The sequence below is a fragment of the Protopterus annectens genome, chromosome 7.part0 (genome assembly GCF_019279795.1).
Source record: "Protopterus annectens isolate FY-2018-M chromosome 7.part0, PAN1.0, whole genome shotgun sequence".
Lineage (NCBI taxonomy): Eukaryota > Metazoa > Chordata > Ceratodontiformes > Protopteridae > Protopterus > Protopterus annectens.
Window position 1 is genome coordinate 1149566850 of NC_056739.1, and position 16567 is coordinate 1149583416.

A 16567-nucleotide genomic window follows, 5' to 3' on the forward strand; every position below is an offset into this window, starting at 1 on the left:
TTCTAAAAGGTATAACAGACAGAAAAACACAGAAAAGCATGCTGTCTGATACACAAAGGAGAAGTTCAGTGACAAAAGAACAGGATGGTTATGCTTTTGCATATTCGCTTCTCGGCCTTTTGGCTAAGATCAAGTGTAGTATCATTGTTAGCTAGAGCACATACCCAGGAAAGGGCAGCAATTTACCTGGTAAGAAGCCTGGCTTGCTAAATGCCCATCAGTTTGCTGAAAGTAAATTCAGATTTATAATGCATTATTTACAAATTAAAAAAGTATAGTACTTTCTAAATTATATCATGGCATCTGAGTTATTCTTATTCTTTTGAAAATGCATGTTGATGCAAAAAACATCTATTAACTTTTTAAGCAAATTACAGCAATGTTTAAAAAAGTACAGTTTTGTACCTACCATAAATGTAGATGTTCGAGTGCTAATACAGCTGCAGTCATAACAGATGGGTTTTCCTGCCGTCAGGCGTGTCCTCGGTCGGCCGAATTCCAAAGTCTAGGTCTGGCGTCAGTTGTTGTCGCTTCATCCCTGACGTCAGTGCGACAGGGTTATAAAAGAACCAGCCGACGCCATTTTCTTCAGTTTTTCTTGCCCCAGATGTCAGGTGCCCCCAGAAGGAAGGCAATACATACATTTACGTAATAATGCAATGCAATATAATCAAAAAGCAGTAGTTGCAAGCAAATACACCATAAATGAATACCCCAATCAGGATGTATGAGGAGGTGTTAGCCATTAGGCCTGTCCCAAGAGGGGAAGGAGGGAGGGAGGGAAACCTGGACTGCAGCTGTATTAGCACTCGAACATCTACATTTATGGTAGGTACAAAACTGTACTATGTTCATCGTGCATACAGCTGCAGTCATAACAAATGGGTAGAATCCCAAAGCTAAAAAAGGGGTGGTAGGCACTAGGTGGAACTAGGAGGAGCCAGGATGCCCTGCAAGACTGCAGTGGCAAAGCCTGCTCTAGATTTGGAGTATAATGGTAGGTGATAGTGCTTGGAGAAGGTATGCACAGAACTCCAAGTGGCTGCTTCCAAAATATCTTTGGTAGCAACCCCCCTGTGGAAAGCTGTAGAGGTAGCTGTGGCCCTTGTGGAGTGAGATCCGATGCCTGCAGGTACAGTTTTACCATGAAAAGAGTAACAAAAGCATATGCAGTGGGCTATCCATTTTGAGATTGTCTGTTTGGAAATTGGCTTCCCTTGAGCTCCTGTAGCATAGGGCACAAAGAGTTGCTCTGATTTTCTGAAAGGCTTTGTTCTGTCCAAATAATAATGCAGCTGTCTGTGGATGTCCAAGGAATGTAGTAGTCTCTCCCCTTTGTTTTGAGGATTAGGGTAAAAGGTAGGTAAGTGGATAGTCTGATTCAAAGCTACCCTGGATACTACCTTTGGCATAAAGGACAGATTGGTTCATAAGGAAACTCTGTCCTGATGGAAAATAATGAAAGGCTGCACAGCCATGAGGGCTTGTAGTTCCGATACCCTGCGAGCTGAGGTGATAGCCAGAAGGAAGGCTGTTTTCCAGGACAAATATTGCAGCTCTGTTGAGGCATCTGGCTCAAAAGGAGGCAAGGTCAGTTTTTCTAGAATGAAATTGAGATCCCAAGCAGGTACTGGTTGTTTCCTTGGGGGTTTTATATTCTTAGCCCCTCTGAGGAACTGTCTTAAGAGGGGGTGAAAGAATAAAGGAGGATCAGTGTTGTACTCTGCAGAAATGGCTGAGGCATGGATTTTGATGGAGGAGAATGAAAGTCCGCTGTTTAGCATCCCAGCTAGATACTGTAATATTTGAGGTTAATTCAGTATTCCAGGATTCTGACCCTTTTTCCTCATTCCAGACACAAAACCGTTTCCATTTTGCGGAGTAAACTTTTCTAGTAGAAGGCCTTCTGGCCTCCAAAATGACATCCTTCACCTCCTTGGAGAGTAGGGTCTGTTGTGAGGTTAAGGAATCTTCCATGCGGCTAGATTGAGTGTTTTCAGCTGACTGTGAAGAGTTTTGAAGTTGTGTTGAGTCAGAAGAAGAGGCATTAGTGGTAGGGTCCACGGTGGAGAATGCGTCAGGCTCCTCAGGAGTGGGTACCAGTGTTGTCTTGGCCAGTCCAGAGCAATGAGTATCATCTTTGGTCTGTCTGCTCTGGTTTTTAATAGAACTTTGGGCAGCAGAGGAAGAGGTGGAAAGGCATAAACTGTCATTGCTGCCCAACTGAAAGAGAGTGCGTCCACTCTCCAGGCCTGTGGATAAAAGGTCCTTGAGCAGAATTTTTCCAATTGGTGATTTCTGTGGGAGGCAAAGAGATCTATGTCTGGCCTTCCCCATGCTTGAATTACCTCTGTAAAAACTTGAGGATGCAACTTCCATTCGTGTGGATCTGTCATATTTCTGCTTAGGTTGTCTGCCAGCGTGTTTTCCTTGCCTGGCAAGTACTGTGCTTGCAGTTCGATTTGTAATTCCAGAGCCATGTTCCAAAGAGACATGGCCAACCTGCATAGTGGGTATGAATGGGTTCCTCCCTGTTTGTTTATGTACCACATTACTGTGGTGTTGTCCGTCCTTATCAATAGCTGACCTGGATGCAGAAGGTTTTTGAAAGCTATAATAGCATTTACTACTGCTAGCATTTCCTTTTGATTGATGTGTAGGTGCTTTTCTTTTTGGGACCATTTGCCCTGAATGCACCGATCTGTCATTTGCGCCCCCCAGGCGTAGTTCGAGGCGTCTGTTCTGATGACTTGATTTGCTTGAGGTTTGCAGAATGGGAGACCTGTGTTTCTTTGGCATGCTTGAGCCCACCACAGAAATTCCTTTTGAAGACATGGAATCAGTGGTATTATTGTTTCCAAACTGTGGCTGTGTTGAGACCATAAGTTTTTCAGGTACCACTGAAGTTTCCTCATATGCAGCTTTGCACATGGGATTAGTAGGATGCAAGATGCCATGAATCCCAGAGCCTGCAGGATTTTCCTTGCAGTCAGCCTGGTGAAATTTGCTAGTTTTCTGAAGTATTGAGTTAGTTGCCCCTGTTTCTCTGGCGTGAGGTAGGCCATCTGGGTGTTTGTGTCCAAGTTGGCACCCAGGAAAATTATTGCTTGAGAGGGTATTAGCCTTGATTTCTTTTTGTTGACGGTGTATCCCAGAGAATTCAACAACATTATTACAAAAGCCAGATGTTTCAAAAGTATGTGCTTGCTGTCCACTTGGATCAGGCAGTCATCCAAATATGGGTATATTTGTATCCCTTGAAGTCTGCAGTAGGCAATTACTGATGCCAGGCATTTCGTGAATACTCCGGGCGCAGTAGATAAGCCAAAGGGCAATGCAGAGAATTGATAATGAGTTGAACCTGCAAGAAATCTGAGGTATCTTCTGCAATCTTGTCTGATTGGGACATGCAGGTATGCCTCCTTGAGGTCCAATGTTACCAACCAAGACTCCTTGCCCAGCATGGGAAGAAGCTGCTGTAATGTGAGCATCTTGAATTTTGGCACGAGTAAAAATGTGTTTAGGATGGATAGGTCCAAAATAGGTCTCCAATCTTTTCCCTTCCTTGGTACCAGGAATAGTCTGGAGTAAAAACCTTGACCTTGTTCTTGTGTAGGTACCTCTTGAATAGCTTTCATGTCCATGAGATCTGAAATTTGCTTTTGTGCCTCTGCCCTTTGATTGTGTGGCAGGTTTGGCATGCCTCTCATTTTTGGAAGGGTGTGAAAATGGAATCTGTAGCCTCTGTCTATAATGTCCAGGATCCATTTGTCTTTTGTGACAATATGCCAATTTTTCGAAAATAATGCCAGTTTTCCGCCTAAAGGCGCTGCCATTTGAGCCTTGCTTGGCATGCAAAGGGGAAAGTCATTGAGTCTGCTTTCTGAATGGCTGTGAAATATCCTCACCACCTCTTTGTGTAGGTGCTTGCCATTGTCTGCCTCTAAACGATCCTTGAGATTGCCCTCTGCCCCTCAGGTGCCTGTATCTACCTCTTTGGGGTCTGTCCGTGGCTGGAAAGGACCAATTTTTGGAAGGCCAATTTCTACTGAAACGTGGTGGTTGTACCTGTAGGAAATCTTTCACTGTTTGCATTGATTTAGCCTTTTCCTCCATTTTCTTTAATACCTCCTCAGCTTAACACCAAATAATACATCCTTTTGCAGAGGGGCATCTAGTAATTTAGCTTTGACATGATCTGGTAAGGTTTGCTCTTTGAGCCAGGCATGTCTACGTATGACTGATCCTGTAACAGCAGTTTTACATGAAGCCTCTAAAGCATCAAAACCACATTGCAAGGTATGTTTACCCACTTGTTCTGCACTATGTATCAAATCCTGCAACTCCTTCAAGTCTGGTTGTTCAGGTTGTGACAGTCTGCTTCTCAACTGTGATAACAGAAACTGTTGGTACTTTAACATATGGAACTGGCAGTTTAATGCCCTCATGGTTAAGGTGGCCGAGGTGTATACCTTTTCCCCCCACCTTTCTAAAGCTCTGGAATCCCTCTCTGAAAGTAATGGATTTTTAGCAGTGGAGGCCTTAATTCCCTTGGGGCCCTGTGAGATAGTTTCTGGGTCAGCTGCATGGCTTTTGTATAGGAATTGGTGTGAGTCAGGAACCCGGTGATACCTGTCAGGCTTAACTGGGGCTGGCGGTAAAGAGTCTGGGTTAAGGCAGGCCTCCGAATACATATCATCTAGAATGTCTAAGACAGGAGGTATAGCCAGAGGCCTGTGCTGAGGGAGCAAGAGAAAATCCCTAAGCCTTTTCCTGGAGTCTGAGTACTCTTGGCCTTCCCAGTGGAAGTGTTCCCTCAAGGTATGCAAGGTTTCCCCAAAAGAGTAATCCTCAGGGGGGGAGACAGAGGGAATGGACTTCTCCACATCAGAATCTTCAAAAGGGGATGTTCTGAAATAATGGAGGCCTGGTCCGAGGAGGGGGATTCTTCCTCCACTGTGGGCCTTTTGTCTGGGGGGGGGGTGGTTGAGAACCCCTGATAAGAGTAATCAAATCCTCAGCCATTTTGAGCATCTGCTTTTTAGGCATGGAGCCTTGAGAAGGGCCCTGTGGAGCTTGTCTTTTAGTATGCATGGCTGCTTTAGACTTAGTGAAAGCCTTGATGGAAAAAGAAGAGGAAGGCCTGAAGACACCTTGAGAGGTGGCAGACCTGTCTAAACTCTGAGTTTCACTGCCAAGAGTGGCTTCGGTATCTGTAGTCGGGGTGTGGGCCGAGGAGCCTGCGACCTCGGGCACAGTAGACACCGCCAATGAAGTGTCGTCGGTAGTCAGGGGCTGCGTAGGCGCCTCACTGAGAACTGGACCACCTGTGGTCAGCTTTGGTGTGGTGTCGGTAGAGGCCGCGGACCTCGTATGTCGGTCCTTATCTTTGCGTCTTTTACTCAAAACTGGAGTCGGAGTATCCGACGACATAATGTAATTAAATTTTTTGCCAAAATAGTGTTGGGCGAACTCCACCCGATGCTTAATGGTGCGTCTGTTGAATGTAGCACAAAAACAACAGGCCAAGACTTCGTGGTCTGGGCCTAAGCAAGGAATGCAGAGAGAATGAAAATCCTTATGCGGTATTTGCTTCCCACATGAAATGCAATTATTAACTTTGTCTGACATCGGTCTGAGGCATGAAAAGTTTCCCCAACGGGGTACTTAGCTTTCAAGAAGACTTCGGTTGCAAAATATTTGTAATCTCAGGAGCTGGCCAACCGGCACTTGCGATCTGCTTCTGCTTCAGGCACCACGCGGCAAGAAAGACTGGAGAAAATGGCATCGGCTGGTTCTTTTATACCCCTGTCACACTGACGTCAGGGATGAAGCGACGACAACCGACGCCGGACCTAGACTTTGGAATTCGGCCGACCGAGGACCCGCCTGACGGCAGGAAATCCCATCTGTTATGACTGCAGCTGTATGCACGATGAACATCTGTTCCTGATTTTCCCACATTACTTTTTGTTATATCCAGAATTCTTGAGTAAAGTTTAAAGGTATATAGGCCCTCCCCAATTTGACCAGAGTAAAAAAAAATGAGAGAGAGGGAAAAATATTCTACTGGACTTTCATTTGGCTTCCTGACAGAAGTGAAAAAAAAATCTTACCTGGAAAGGGATCACTGTAATCCCCAGCAGTCTCCAAACATATGACTACCCTGATTAGAAATTGCTGGGAAATTGTGTGCAACTGATTACAGGCACTCAGACTAAATAGTTCCCTGTAGACTCTAGTCATACTCATTCATTACTAGAGATTGCTGACTCAGACTGTGCTGTGATCATTTGCCCTTAGCACATATGCTTAGACTGCATACTAACAGGACCTGGGTTGGCCACCCATGTCCTATTACTATTGCAGAAAAAAACTCTTTTTATTATTTTTTAGTTTTTCACAGCTGGGGTATATGCCCCAGCATGCCCCAGTATGGCATCACTTATGCCCTTCAGGAAGACTGTTACAATAATTTTACCTCTTCTGTAAAATAACGTTTTTTTATCCCTCTGGTGAGCTCTCTCTGTATGTTCAAATTGTATCCTCAAATGTTTATGCAGATCTACTGCTGATAATATGCAAATCACCTGGACTCATCATGCACTTAAATGTTTTTATCACTCTTTTCTCCAAGAACTCTAGTTTCTCTTTATACAGCTTATGTTGTGGGTCTGACCTCGTGTTTTTCTGGCTTCTTATGAAATACCTCTATATCATATAAGTCCTTACAATGTGTTTTCCAAAACAGCACAACATATTCCAAACAGAATCCTGCCAAATAACTACAAAGACGGCCAATTCTATAATTTAGAGGAGTGGATTCCTGAATGCAGCCCCAAAGGATCAGCTCCTGTAACTTGGAACTGCCATGTTGTGGAAGCCATGTGGTTCATTAGCAGCAGAAGGGATAAGAGTAGTCTCACTGACCCAGTCGGCAATGTTCAGCACTAAGGTGAGGATTTACTGAAAAAAAAAAAAAAATTTTCATCTGCTTTTACTGTACTTGTGTTTCTACCTTTTACTTTTGCATCATCTTAAAAGTACTCAATTGTATTTATTACTGCTTGGTGTAACTCATTCTAAGCCTTTTGGTTTAAACACTTGGGCTTTGGACCAGTTGTTTTGCACTGAGAGGGTTTGTGGTCTGCACTGTAATGGCAGAACAAGTAGCTTACATCCTTCTAGGTTGGGAACTGCTGATTGAGGGCTCAGTGTCTGTTATTCTAAGTGTATTAATTCTGGTTTAAGCACTTGGGCTTTCAGGCCAGTTATTTTACATTAAGAGGGTTTGTGGTCTGCACTCTTGTGGGAGGAGAGGCTGGACTCTGCCCTTCTGAGCTGGGAATTTCTTGTTGAAGGCTTATAGTGCATGCATATCTGAACTGCTTCTTACTGAAGTTGGTGCGCCTTGTTTGCTGTGGCATAGACTGGATTCGGGCCTGCTGGATCTAGCTTTGTTTGTGTAACTTGAGCACTAATCCAGGCATTCTCTAAAGTATTTAATTGTATTTATTACTGCTTGGTAGTAACTTGATTAAAGTGTAGCTATCATTCTAAGTGTTTTGGATTAAGCACTTGGGCTTCAGACCAGTTGTTTTACATTAGGAAGGTTTGTGGCATGCACTGTGGTGGCAGGACAGGTAGCTTTCATCCTTCTAAGTTGGGAACTGCTGATTGAGAGCCCAGTGTCTGTTATTCTTAAAGTGTATTAGTTCTGGTTTAAGCACTTGGGCTTCAGGCCAGTTATTTTACATTAAGAAGGTTTGTAGTCTGTCTCTTGTGGGAGAAGAGGCTGGACTCTGCCCTTCTGAGCTGGGAATTTCTGGTTAAAGGTTTATAGTGCCTGAATATTTGAACTGTATCTTACTGAAATTGGTACACCTTGTTTGCTGTAGCATAGACTAGATCCAGGCCTGTTGAATCTAGCTTTGTTTATATGCTTGTTGTTTGTTTGCTTGTTATTTCCCTGGAACGCTAATTCCACCTAATACATGGCTTCTCAGCACTTCTGTGGATCACTAGTGATATCTGCATTGCTTACTGTACTTATTTCCTTGTTTCACTTGAAAGAAAGTTACTGTTTGTCGTTTTTGCATTTAAGTTACCTGTAACACATTGCACTTAAGTTACCTGGCACTTGCTCACTAAAGCAATTATATAAGTCAGCACTAAAAATTAAAAGCACTACACCCTCACTCCCCACTGACCCTGGTTTTCAATTATTAAGGAATTCCCAATATTATTCTAGCATGTCCAAAGGTCAGTTGTCAATCTCCTCTCCGGTCCAACTGGTGAATCTGGGAATCTTGAGGCAATGTTACAACTGCCTCATGTACACAGACAACCCTCTCCTCCTCCCAACAAATTCCAACACATGTGAGAGATGCAACCATATAGCCAAACTGGAGGCTAAGCTCTCTCAACTCAGTACTGGCATAACCAGTCAGGAGGAGAAGGAAACCACACTCACTACAATTCCAGTCTCACATAGACCTACCACGACAGCAAACCAAACACATAATCACACAAAAACATACTCGGGGGCTCTAAATAAAGATCTGCTGAAGCAGCAGAGACCTCCAAAGCAGACACCCAAGCAGCCGCTACCCCAAAACAAAACACATGCAACACATATCTCACAAAGCCAGTGTGCCAAACAGTCACAGCCCTTAAGACTAAACAACACACCTGATACACTTGTAATAGGTGACTCTATCATCAGGCACACTGACGTCCCGCTCACCAGGCTGAACAAGGAGAGGGTCACGGTGAGCAGCCTGTCAGGCGCTAGGATCCGCCACATAACACAAGCACTCAGGTCACTCCAAGGCAAGTACAAATATGACTCAGTCATTGTCCATGCTGGTGTGAATGACCTGAGACGTACCTCCCTGGACTACATGAAAAGAGACATAAAGGAGCACTCTGAGCATGTAGCCCATGCCGGTATGACCCTGACCTTGAGTAGCATCTTACCCTCACCAAGAATGATGCCACAATATGAAGACAAGGTGATCAATTTCAACAATTGGCTTAGGTACTGGTGTCATTCAAAGGGGATCCAATGCCTGTCAGCTTGGGATGATATGCTCGACAAGCCACGATGCTTCGCTAGGGACGGCTTGCATCTGTCACCCCTGGGCTTTCGGATATTGGCAAAGGCTCTTGCTACCCCCATAGTGCCTTTTTTAGGCAAGGCTCAAAAGACAAACCCACCTCCATAGGTATCACAAGGGATAAGAAACTAAGAGTAATGCTACTCAACGCCAGAAGTCTAAACCTCAAGATGCACGCACTCAAAACTCTCCTTAGCATGGAGAACATCGATATCTGTGCAGTAACAGAAACCTGGTTCAGGGCTCCCGAGAGCACCCCAGCATTACCAGGTTATACCTCATACCATGCTTTTCGGCCCCAAAACTTGGACCGAACCACAAAAGGAGGGGGAGTATCGATATTCATCAAAGATACCCACACCTCCAGGTTGGTGGCAAAGCACGAAGCATCAGAGACTATCCATGTGCAACTAACAGTGGGTAAAACTGCCTTCCAGTTTATAGCCTGCTACAGACCACCCTCCCAAACCCAGAAACCCCACTCAGCCTTCCTGAGAACACTGGAAAATATGAAGGTCTCTGCAAACACCATTATATTGGGCGACTTCAACTATCCAAACATAGACTGGGAGCATTACTCTAGCTCCAACACCCTAGCCCAAAGGTTCCTAGAATTTATAAACTCAAATGCTATGGAATAACTTGTTACCACTCCCACAAGAGGGGAAAACATACTGGACCTGATCATCACCAACATGGGGACTCTATGCTCCAGACCAGAAGTGTATCCCTCACTGGTAAGATCAGACCATAAACTAATCTCACTGGATATTCACATCCCGACCCCACCCCTGCCCAGAAAACCACAGTGAAAAACTTCTCTAAAGCAAATTTCACACTCCTCAAAACTGAGGTGGAATCCTTCAAAGCCCCCGGGCCTGTGGAAAATACGGCCCAGACCGCAGAATCCTTTATAAACGCATTCTATGAACACCTTCAGGAATGCATGGATCATGCGATCCCAAATAAAACCAAGACCCAATCCTCCAAAGACAGACATCCTGTCTGGTGGACCCCAGCCATAAACAAACTATACAATAGAAGAAGGAAGCTACTAAATGATAGAGCAAAATCCCAAAAAGGGAAGGCATCACTGATCAGTATTAGCAAAAAACTACGGGCACATATAAAATTGTCTAAGGCCAGCTTCGAGAGAAAAATTGCACAGGACACTAAGGATAATCACAAGGCTTTCTTTAGTTATGTTAGGAACCTGGGTGGTAATTCCCAGACATGCTCAGAATTAGTCCAAAATGACAAAAAATACACCGAACCCACAGACATTGCCAACATCCTAGTTGACAGGTTCAGCGCAAACTTCTCCCCCCCCTCCCCACCAAAAGGGCAAATATCTATCCCAGCAGAGTGCTGCCCCCCTGACATCTCAGATGCTCGGGTAAGAGCCGCCCTCTCCAAAGCAAAAAACACAGCATCAATGGGACCAGATGGTGTCCCGGGCTGCTTCCTACATGAACTCCAAGAAGAGCTAAACCCAAACATAAAACTACTGTTCAATCTCAGCCTTACTACAGGATAAGTGCCCAAAGAGTGGCGTACAGCAACAGTGGTCCCTCTCCATAAAGGTGGTGCCTCAACGGATCCTGGAAACTATCGCCCCATAAGCCTGACTAGCTTGGGCTGCAAAGCTATGGAAAGATCATCATGGACCTCATAAATAAAGATATTGGGGACCTACAACCACTGGATCCTACCCAGTTCGGCTTTGTTAAGGGCAGATCCTGCCTCTTAAACCTGGTTGATTTCTTTGAAACAGTCACCAAGGCCATTGACGAGGGGAAGGTGGTCCACACAGCCTACCTGGACCTCGCAAAAGCCTTCGATACAATACCCCACTCGGGCATTATAGATAAGCTCACCAGCTTAAATATAAACTCCTATGTCACTAGATGGATTGCAAACTGGCTCAAGGACAGAACCCACATGGTTAGAATTGCTGGAGCCATGTCAGACCCAAACCAGTTACAAGTGGCGTCCCACAAGGCTCAGTCCTGGGACCTCTCTAGTTCGGTATATATTTCTGAGGTACAGGCCAACACGGAAGGACTGTGGCTGACCAAGTTCGCGGATGACTGCAAACTGGGCACCATAATCGACTCTCCAGCCGACACAAGCATCCTCCAAAAGGGCCTCATAGAAACAGACAACTGGTGCCAGAGCCATGGCCTCAAGCTAAATGCCAAAAAGTGTATAATCATCCCCTTTGGCAAAAACAAAGTGCCCACAAATTACCACATAGGTGGTAATCCATTAAGTACAGAAGAAGTAATTAGGGACCGGGGACCCAAGTTGATAGCAATCTCTCATTTGACAACCACGTGGCCAAAGTGGTTAGAAAAACATTTTATATAGCCCACCTAATCATGAAGGGATTCACATCTAGATCAGGGGAGGTCATCGTGCCTCTTTACTCATCCCTCATCAGGCCCATAATTGAGTACAATGCCCCTTTTGGGATGTACCTTACCAGACACCTGCAGCAACTGGAAAGACCCCAAAAGTACCTCACCAAGAGGATCAAAGGGCTCAAACAGATGCCATATACTGCCCGGTTAAAGAAACTCCAGCTCTACTCAGTGGCATACCGCCTGTTCAGAGGCGATCTGTGCCTGACGTATAAAGCCATGTCCAACCCGGAATTAATGGACATGCTGCACCTCAGAAAATCCAAATCCCATCGAGCTACGCGCTCGAGAGACTTAAACTTCAGCACTGAAATAAATAGGACATGCTGGAGGGACAGATTCATAACCCAGAGGCTCCCTTCACTCTGGAATAAAATCCCAGTCCAGGTTAGGCAGAGTCTCTCATTGAGTCTCTTCAAGAGGAATCTTGATGAGTGGATGGGAGATTGTAGGTTTACCCGGGGTATCACTTCTGTGTTACTGTTAGACAGAGGCACAGTATACTAACCTTGAAAAAGGGCATAGCAAAATAAATTTAAAATGGGTGGCGAAAGCCAAACACATTCTGGCTAGGCTTATAAATGCCCTAGGGCAGATAGCCTAGTATGAACCTATGAACCTATGAACCTATGAACATCTAGAAACTTGTATGTGTACAAACACATATGCCACATACATACACAGTCTCATACAAATACAGGCAAACTTCAGCAGTATGCCTCTCAACTATCAAAAAGAGGAGTATATGCTATAAAAAGCCATCCATTCAGGATTACAGCTCACGTCTGCCCCTTTATACAGTGGCTCTAAGAATGGGGGAATGAAAAAGATCATCAAGATCTCTGTGTGGAGACTAATGGCTTGCAAGGAAGGGCAGAAAAAGAATATAAATGTTAGCACAAAAAAGTGTAACTTATTTGTTTGTGAATGGTGATGCTTATTTTTAACATTATTATGTGAGCAATCTCAGACGTTTGCCTATATGGTATATGATAACCATTTCAAATGTCAGGATCTCTTAAAGTGAGTCCCAAAACATGGATACTGAATGGCCAAAAAAATGGACTTACATATATCAAGTCTGAGATGGCCATTACCCAGAATATTCCCTTTTCTCCGAGATGTGGCAATCTCTGAGTTGGTATATATGTGTACATATAAGTTTGGGGGACTTGCCCTCCCTCATCGGGGTCGGTGGGGGTGGAAGGGGACTTGCTCCCCCCACTCTAAAAACAAGTTCAAAGATGTCCAAGACTCACCGTTCTCTTGGATTTTAGATCTATTTATAGGTCTATCAGCACTTGGTGTTATGAGTGCTGAAATTTCAATATGGAGGTTTTATATATACTGCTTACCTTTAACAATGATATAAAGTGCCCCAGGTGTCATCTTTTTGTTAATACTGCTTCAACTGTGTTCTCATATTCTGACATTCTACCTTTCAATATGGGGTACTTGGGGATTTTGTTTTTACTTTACATAAGCTGCCATGTTTTCAGTCTTTCTAGTAGTCTAGCAAAGTCTCATGCCAGCCTGTCTGTACCTTCATGTGCTTCAGTAATGTTGATTAACTTTGCATCAAAAGCACTGCCATCTGGCTGGTGCAGAAGGAAACTTACCATCCGGTAGAGTTTATTAACAACTTAGGTATCAGACAGCAGATATGAACTGCAGTAAATCAAGGCCAACTCATCTTTTTCTGAAGAAGGTTTGAAAGTTTTGCACTACTTGTGAATTTGAAAAAGGTACAGTCACTGTGAGACTGCCAAAAGACATCAGTAGTAGGGCTGGACATGTGGAAGATGCAGGTATGAATCACAGTCATATAAGTGCATGTTTTGAGCACAGAAAAACCCAGTCCTGCACTACAAAAGGCTGAACACTGTCCTTTAATACATTGGGAGGGACACAGTGATCAGGAAAAATGTACCACTAGCTGAAAGATTAAATTCCTTTCTAAATCTTCTTCAAAGTCTCTTACAAAGATGTTGTAAATGCACGTCACTCCGCTATCATGCTTTGTAATAAGTGAACTTAGTTTTAATCATCCTGTGTTCCACTGATTACCCAGTGGTTTACCCTTTCTACCATACTATGATCTACTTCAAGCCCTTTGTTTATTAACTGGTTTCATACAACCAAGCAAAATGGGCTAGTAAAATATCTAGCTCAATGAAAGGGCTATGGACTATGTATTTAGCCAGCTGAAAAGTGACACAGCTATCTGCAGTTTCAATAGCCTCACAATCAGTACTTTAATAAAGCACTTTAAGAAATCTCTTCTTCAGTGAATAAACTGCTAAGTTAGTACATGAATTACTAAGTTTGATGGTATTCACACAGGTTAAGCTAATGCATGGTGACGATTTGTGACTTGTTAGCACAAGGATAAATTCACTGGCTTTATAAAGTAAGAGTTATGCAATCCCTCAGAATAAATGATTATTTTGATCAATGACCATTTCAGCCACATATTAAAAATAAAATTGGGATGGCTTTTGAATATCATTCTATATTTAAAATAAATAAAGTAGGAGCTGGCTTGAAACTAGAATGACACTATACCACCCATGACTTCAAACCTCCCGTTTGGTTATTGTAGAGAATTCTAAGTACAATGAAGACATGAAAAAGCTTCTGTAAAAATATGTTGAATATTTACAGTTTAGATAATACAAATACTTGAATAATGCACAAAATGATTTAACTCTAACTTTCGTGGTTGCAGTATACTGAAATGAGACGCATTTTGTAAACAGCTTTTTTATGGGATATGTTAGAAACCCTTACTCAGAGACAATACTTTGGGGAAAAAAATACTTGACCATAACCGACTGAGAACACAATAACTTAACACCCACCTGCACAGACTGAAAGAACTCTTTTTACATGGGGAAACCCTTACACCCTATTTGTGGGAGAGTCTTAAAACTTGTATACATTTACTCCATGTTGACACAAAGGAAAGGAGACCCAAGACAGTGCTCAGCACTCTCACACTGACATTAATCCTGCTGTCAATAATTCAATAAAAAGACCTAATATGAAAAGCAAGTTGAACCATTTGGGATACAGCACTTAAGACCCAATCAACTGGTTATCAGTGACATGCATGGCAACTGCAACACATTCATTTTGTCATATTATATAAAGTGTTTAGAGTTTTTCAGTAGCCATTCAAGCAGCACACATACCGCCACCAGGTATTTTCATTGTACAGCTCTGAGCTTTCATATGATGCAGCTATGTCAGGCCCCAGTGACCTAATGGATAAGGCATTTGTCTCCTAAGCCAAGGATTGTGGGTTTGATTCCCATCTGGGGTGATTTAATCTGGAGGTTTTGGATTTTGTGGTGATATACGTAAGGTGTTTACTTCACAAGCACAAGGTACAGGGTTTGATTCTTACATTTGAAAGGGAAGTTGGCTAGGCTTAAAGTGGCCCACAAGGGCAGCTAGCCTACTACATCCCTATATACTTTGTCACTTGATTGCTGAGATATTTAAAGAAATATGAAAATTATTACAATACAAATAAATACTATACAAATAATATTCAGTATCTTTTTAGCTATACTAGACAGAAGTCAGAAATCAATACAGTTATGTTCACCATCATGTAAGCTACAAGATGAAATCTTCTGCTATCTTGTATTATTTTGGAACTATTAAAGCAAATGTGAAAAAGCAATATTTCACACTTTGAGGTGTCAGTAGGATGTAACAGCAGAAATGTCACCAAAAAAGTTGCAAGACTGCTATAATTTAGTTATAGGCTACCTGGGAATAGTGGCAACCTGGTGATTTTCAGTAAACCACAACATTTCCATATGTAGGAAATGGTTAAAGTATAAAAAAAATGTCATGAATTATGGATCAGAGGAAAATGAAAAGAAATAAACTAAAAAAAAAAAAACGGAAAAAGTAAGATTATGTATTTTTGTTACTGCTTGCCAAACATATAAATCATTAACTGATCTATCAGAATGTCTGAAAATGTCACAAATCAATTAACATCACAACAAAATGCCCAGACCACTGGCTGGTTATTTACAGTTACACACTCCGGTTCTTGTCTTATTCTTATAAAAGATTATTTTAAACATGGTGAGAAAATTCAAAGGTTTTTGTGATCTGAAAAATCACTTTCTGTTCATAATGCATGTTACTATAATTCATATGTCCATTACACAGGACTTAAAATTAACAAATATAATATTATCAGGCTTGCACTTGTTGAAATAGTTCTTATTGAAGTTCTTATTTAGCTATCATATTTTTTTTGTTAGTTTGCCTTCAATGATGAAATCTGTCAGAAGAAAATGGAATAGCAGTGTATGGGTGGGTGTCCTCCCCATTATGATTATTTGGGTATTGGTTAATTATGTAATGAATAAATAAGTAATATAAAAATAATATTAAGTTCTGTTCTTCATTTCTGAAGGAACAACTCATATGTATTCGTGTTTTTTTTTTCTTTTCAATTTCTGAATACTGTAGAACTGCATGTGATAATGTCATAAAAGTGGAAAACGTGTTTTTATTTGAAATTAACAGTAAAGAATGGAATACTGACTTTTCCACATAAAGTCTAATTCTGGGAACTCCCTTCTACATGCAAAAGTGACAACACTCTGAGCTCAGGATAATTACCTTATGGGGAATGTATAAGAAAAATAATCGAAAATCACAAGAGGTACTTGAAAGTCTGAAAAAGCAACAGACATTATTTTGAAATACTGCATGCAAGGGACTTCAGTCTATGTTTTTTCTGTTGATTCACAAGCACAAAATAATAATTCAGTAATGAGTGTGCGAACACTCACAAGAGCAAATGCTTTTTGAACTGGTAAAGAAGAGCAAATGCTATTTGAACTTGTAAAGAAGTGTGAACACTCATATGTTGTGTGATCTCAGAGCTGGTATATGTAATTAGCAGTGGTAATTGTTCCTTCTGCATTCACTCTCACGAGCATTTGAAATTTGATGAGACCCTATCTACATTTATATAAACTACACACACAC

At 42.3% G+C, this 16567-nt stretch overlaps 1 protein-coding gene and 1 pseudogene across 1 annotated transcript in view; one reads left to right on the top strand and one right to left on the bottom strand.

Annotated features, from left to right (window-relative positions):
• MAP1A (microtubule associated protein 1A) overlaps positions 1–16567 on the bottom strand; it is a 1667185-nt gene that overhangs the window by 216675 nt on the left and 1433943 nt on the right. The window lies entirely within an intron of this gene.
• LOC122807321 lies at positions 104–277 on the top strand (annotated as a pseudogene).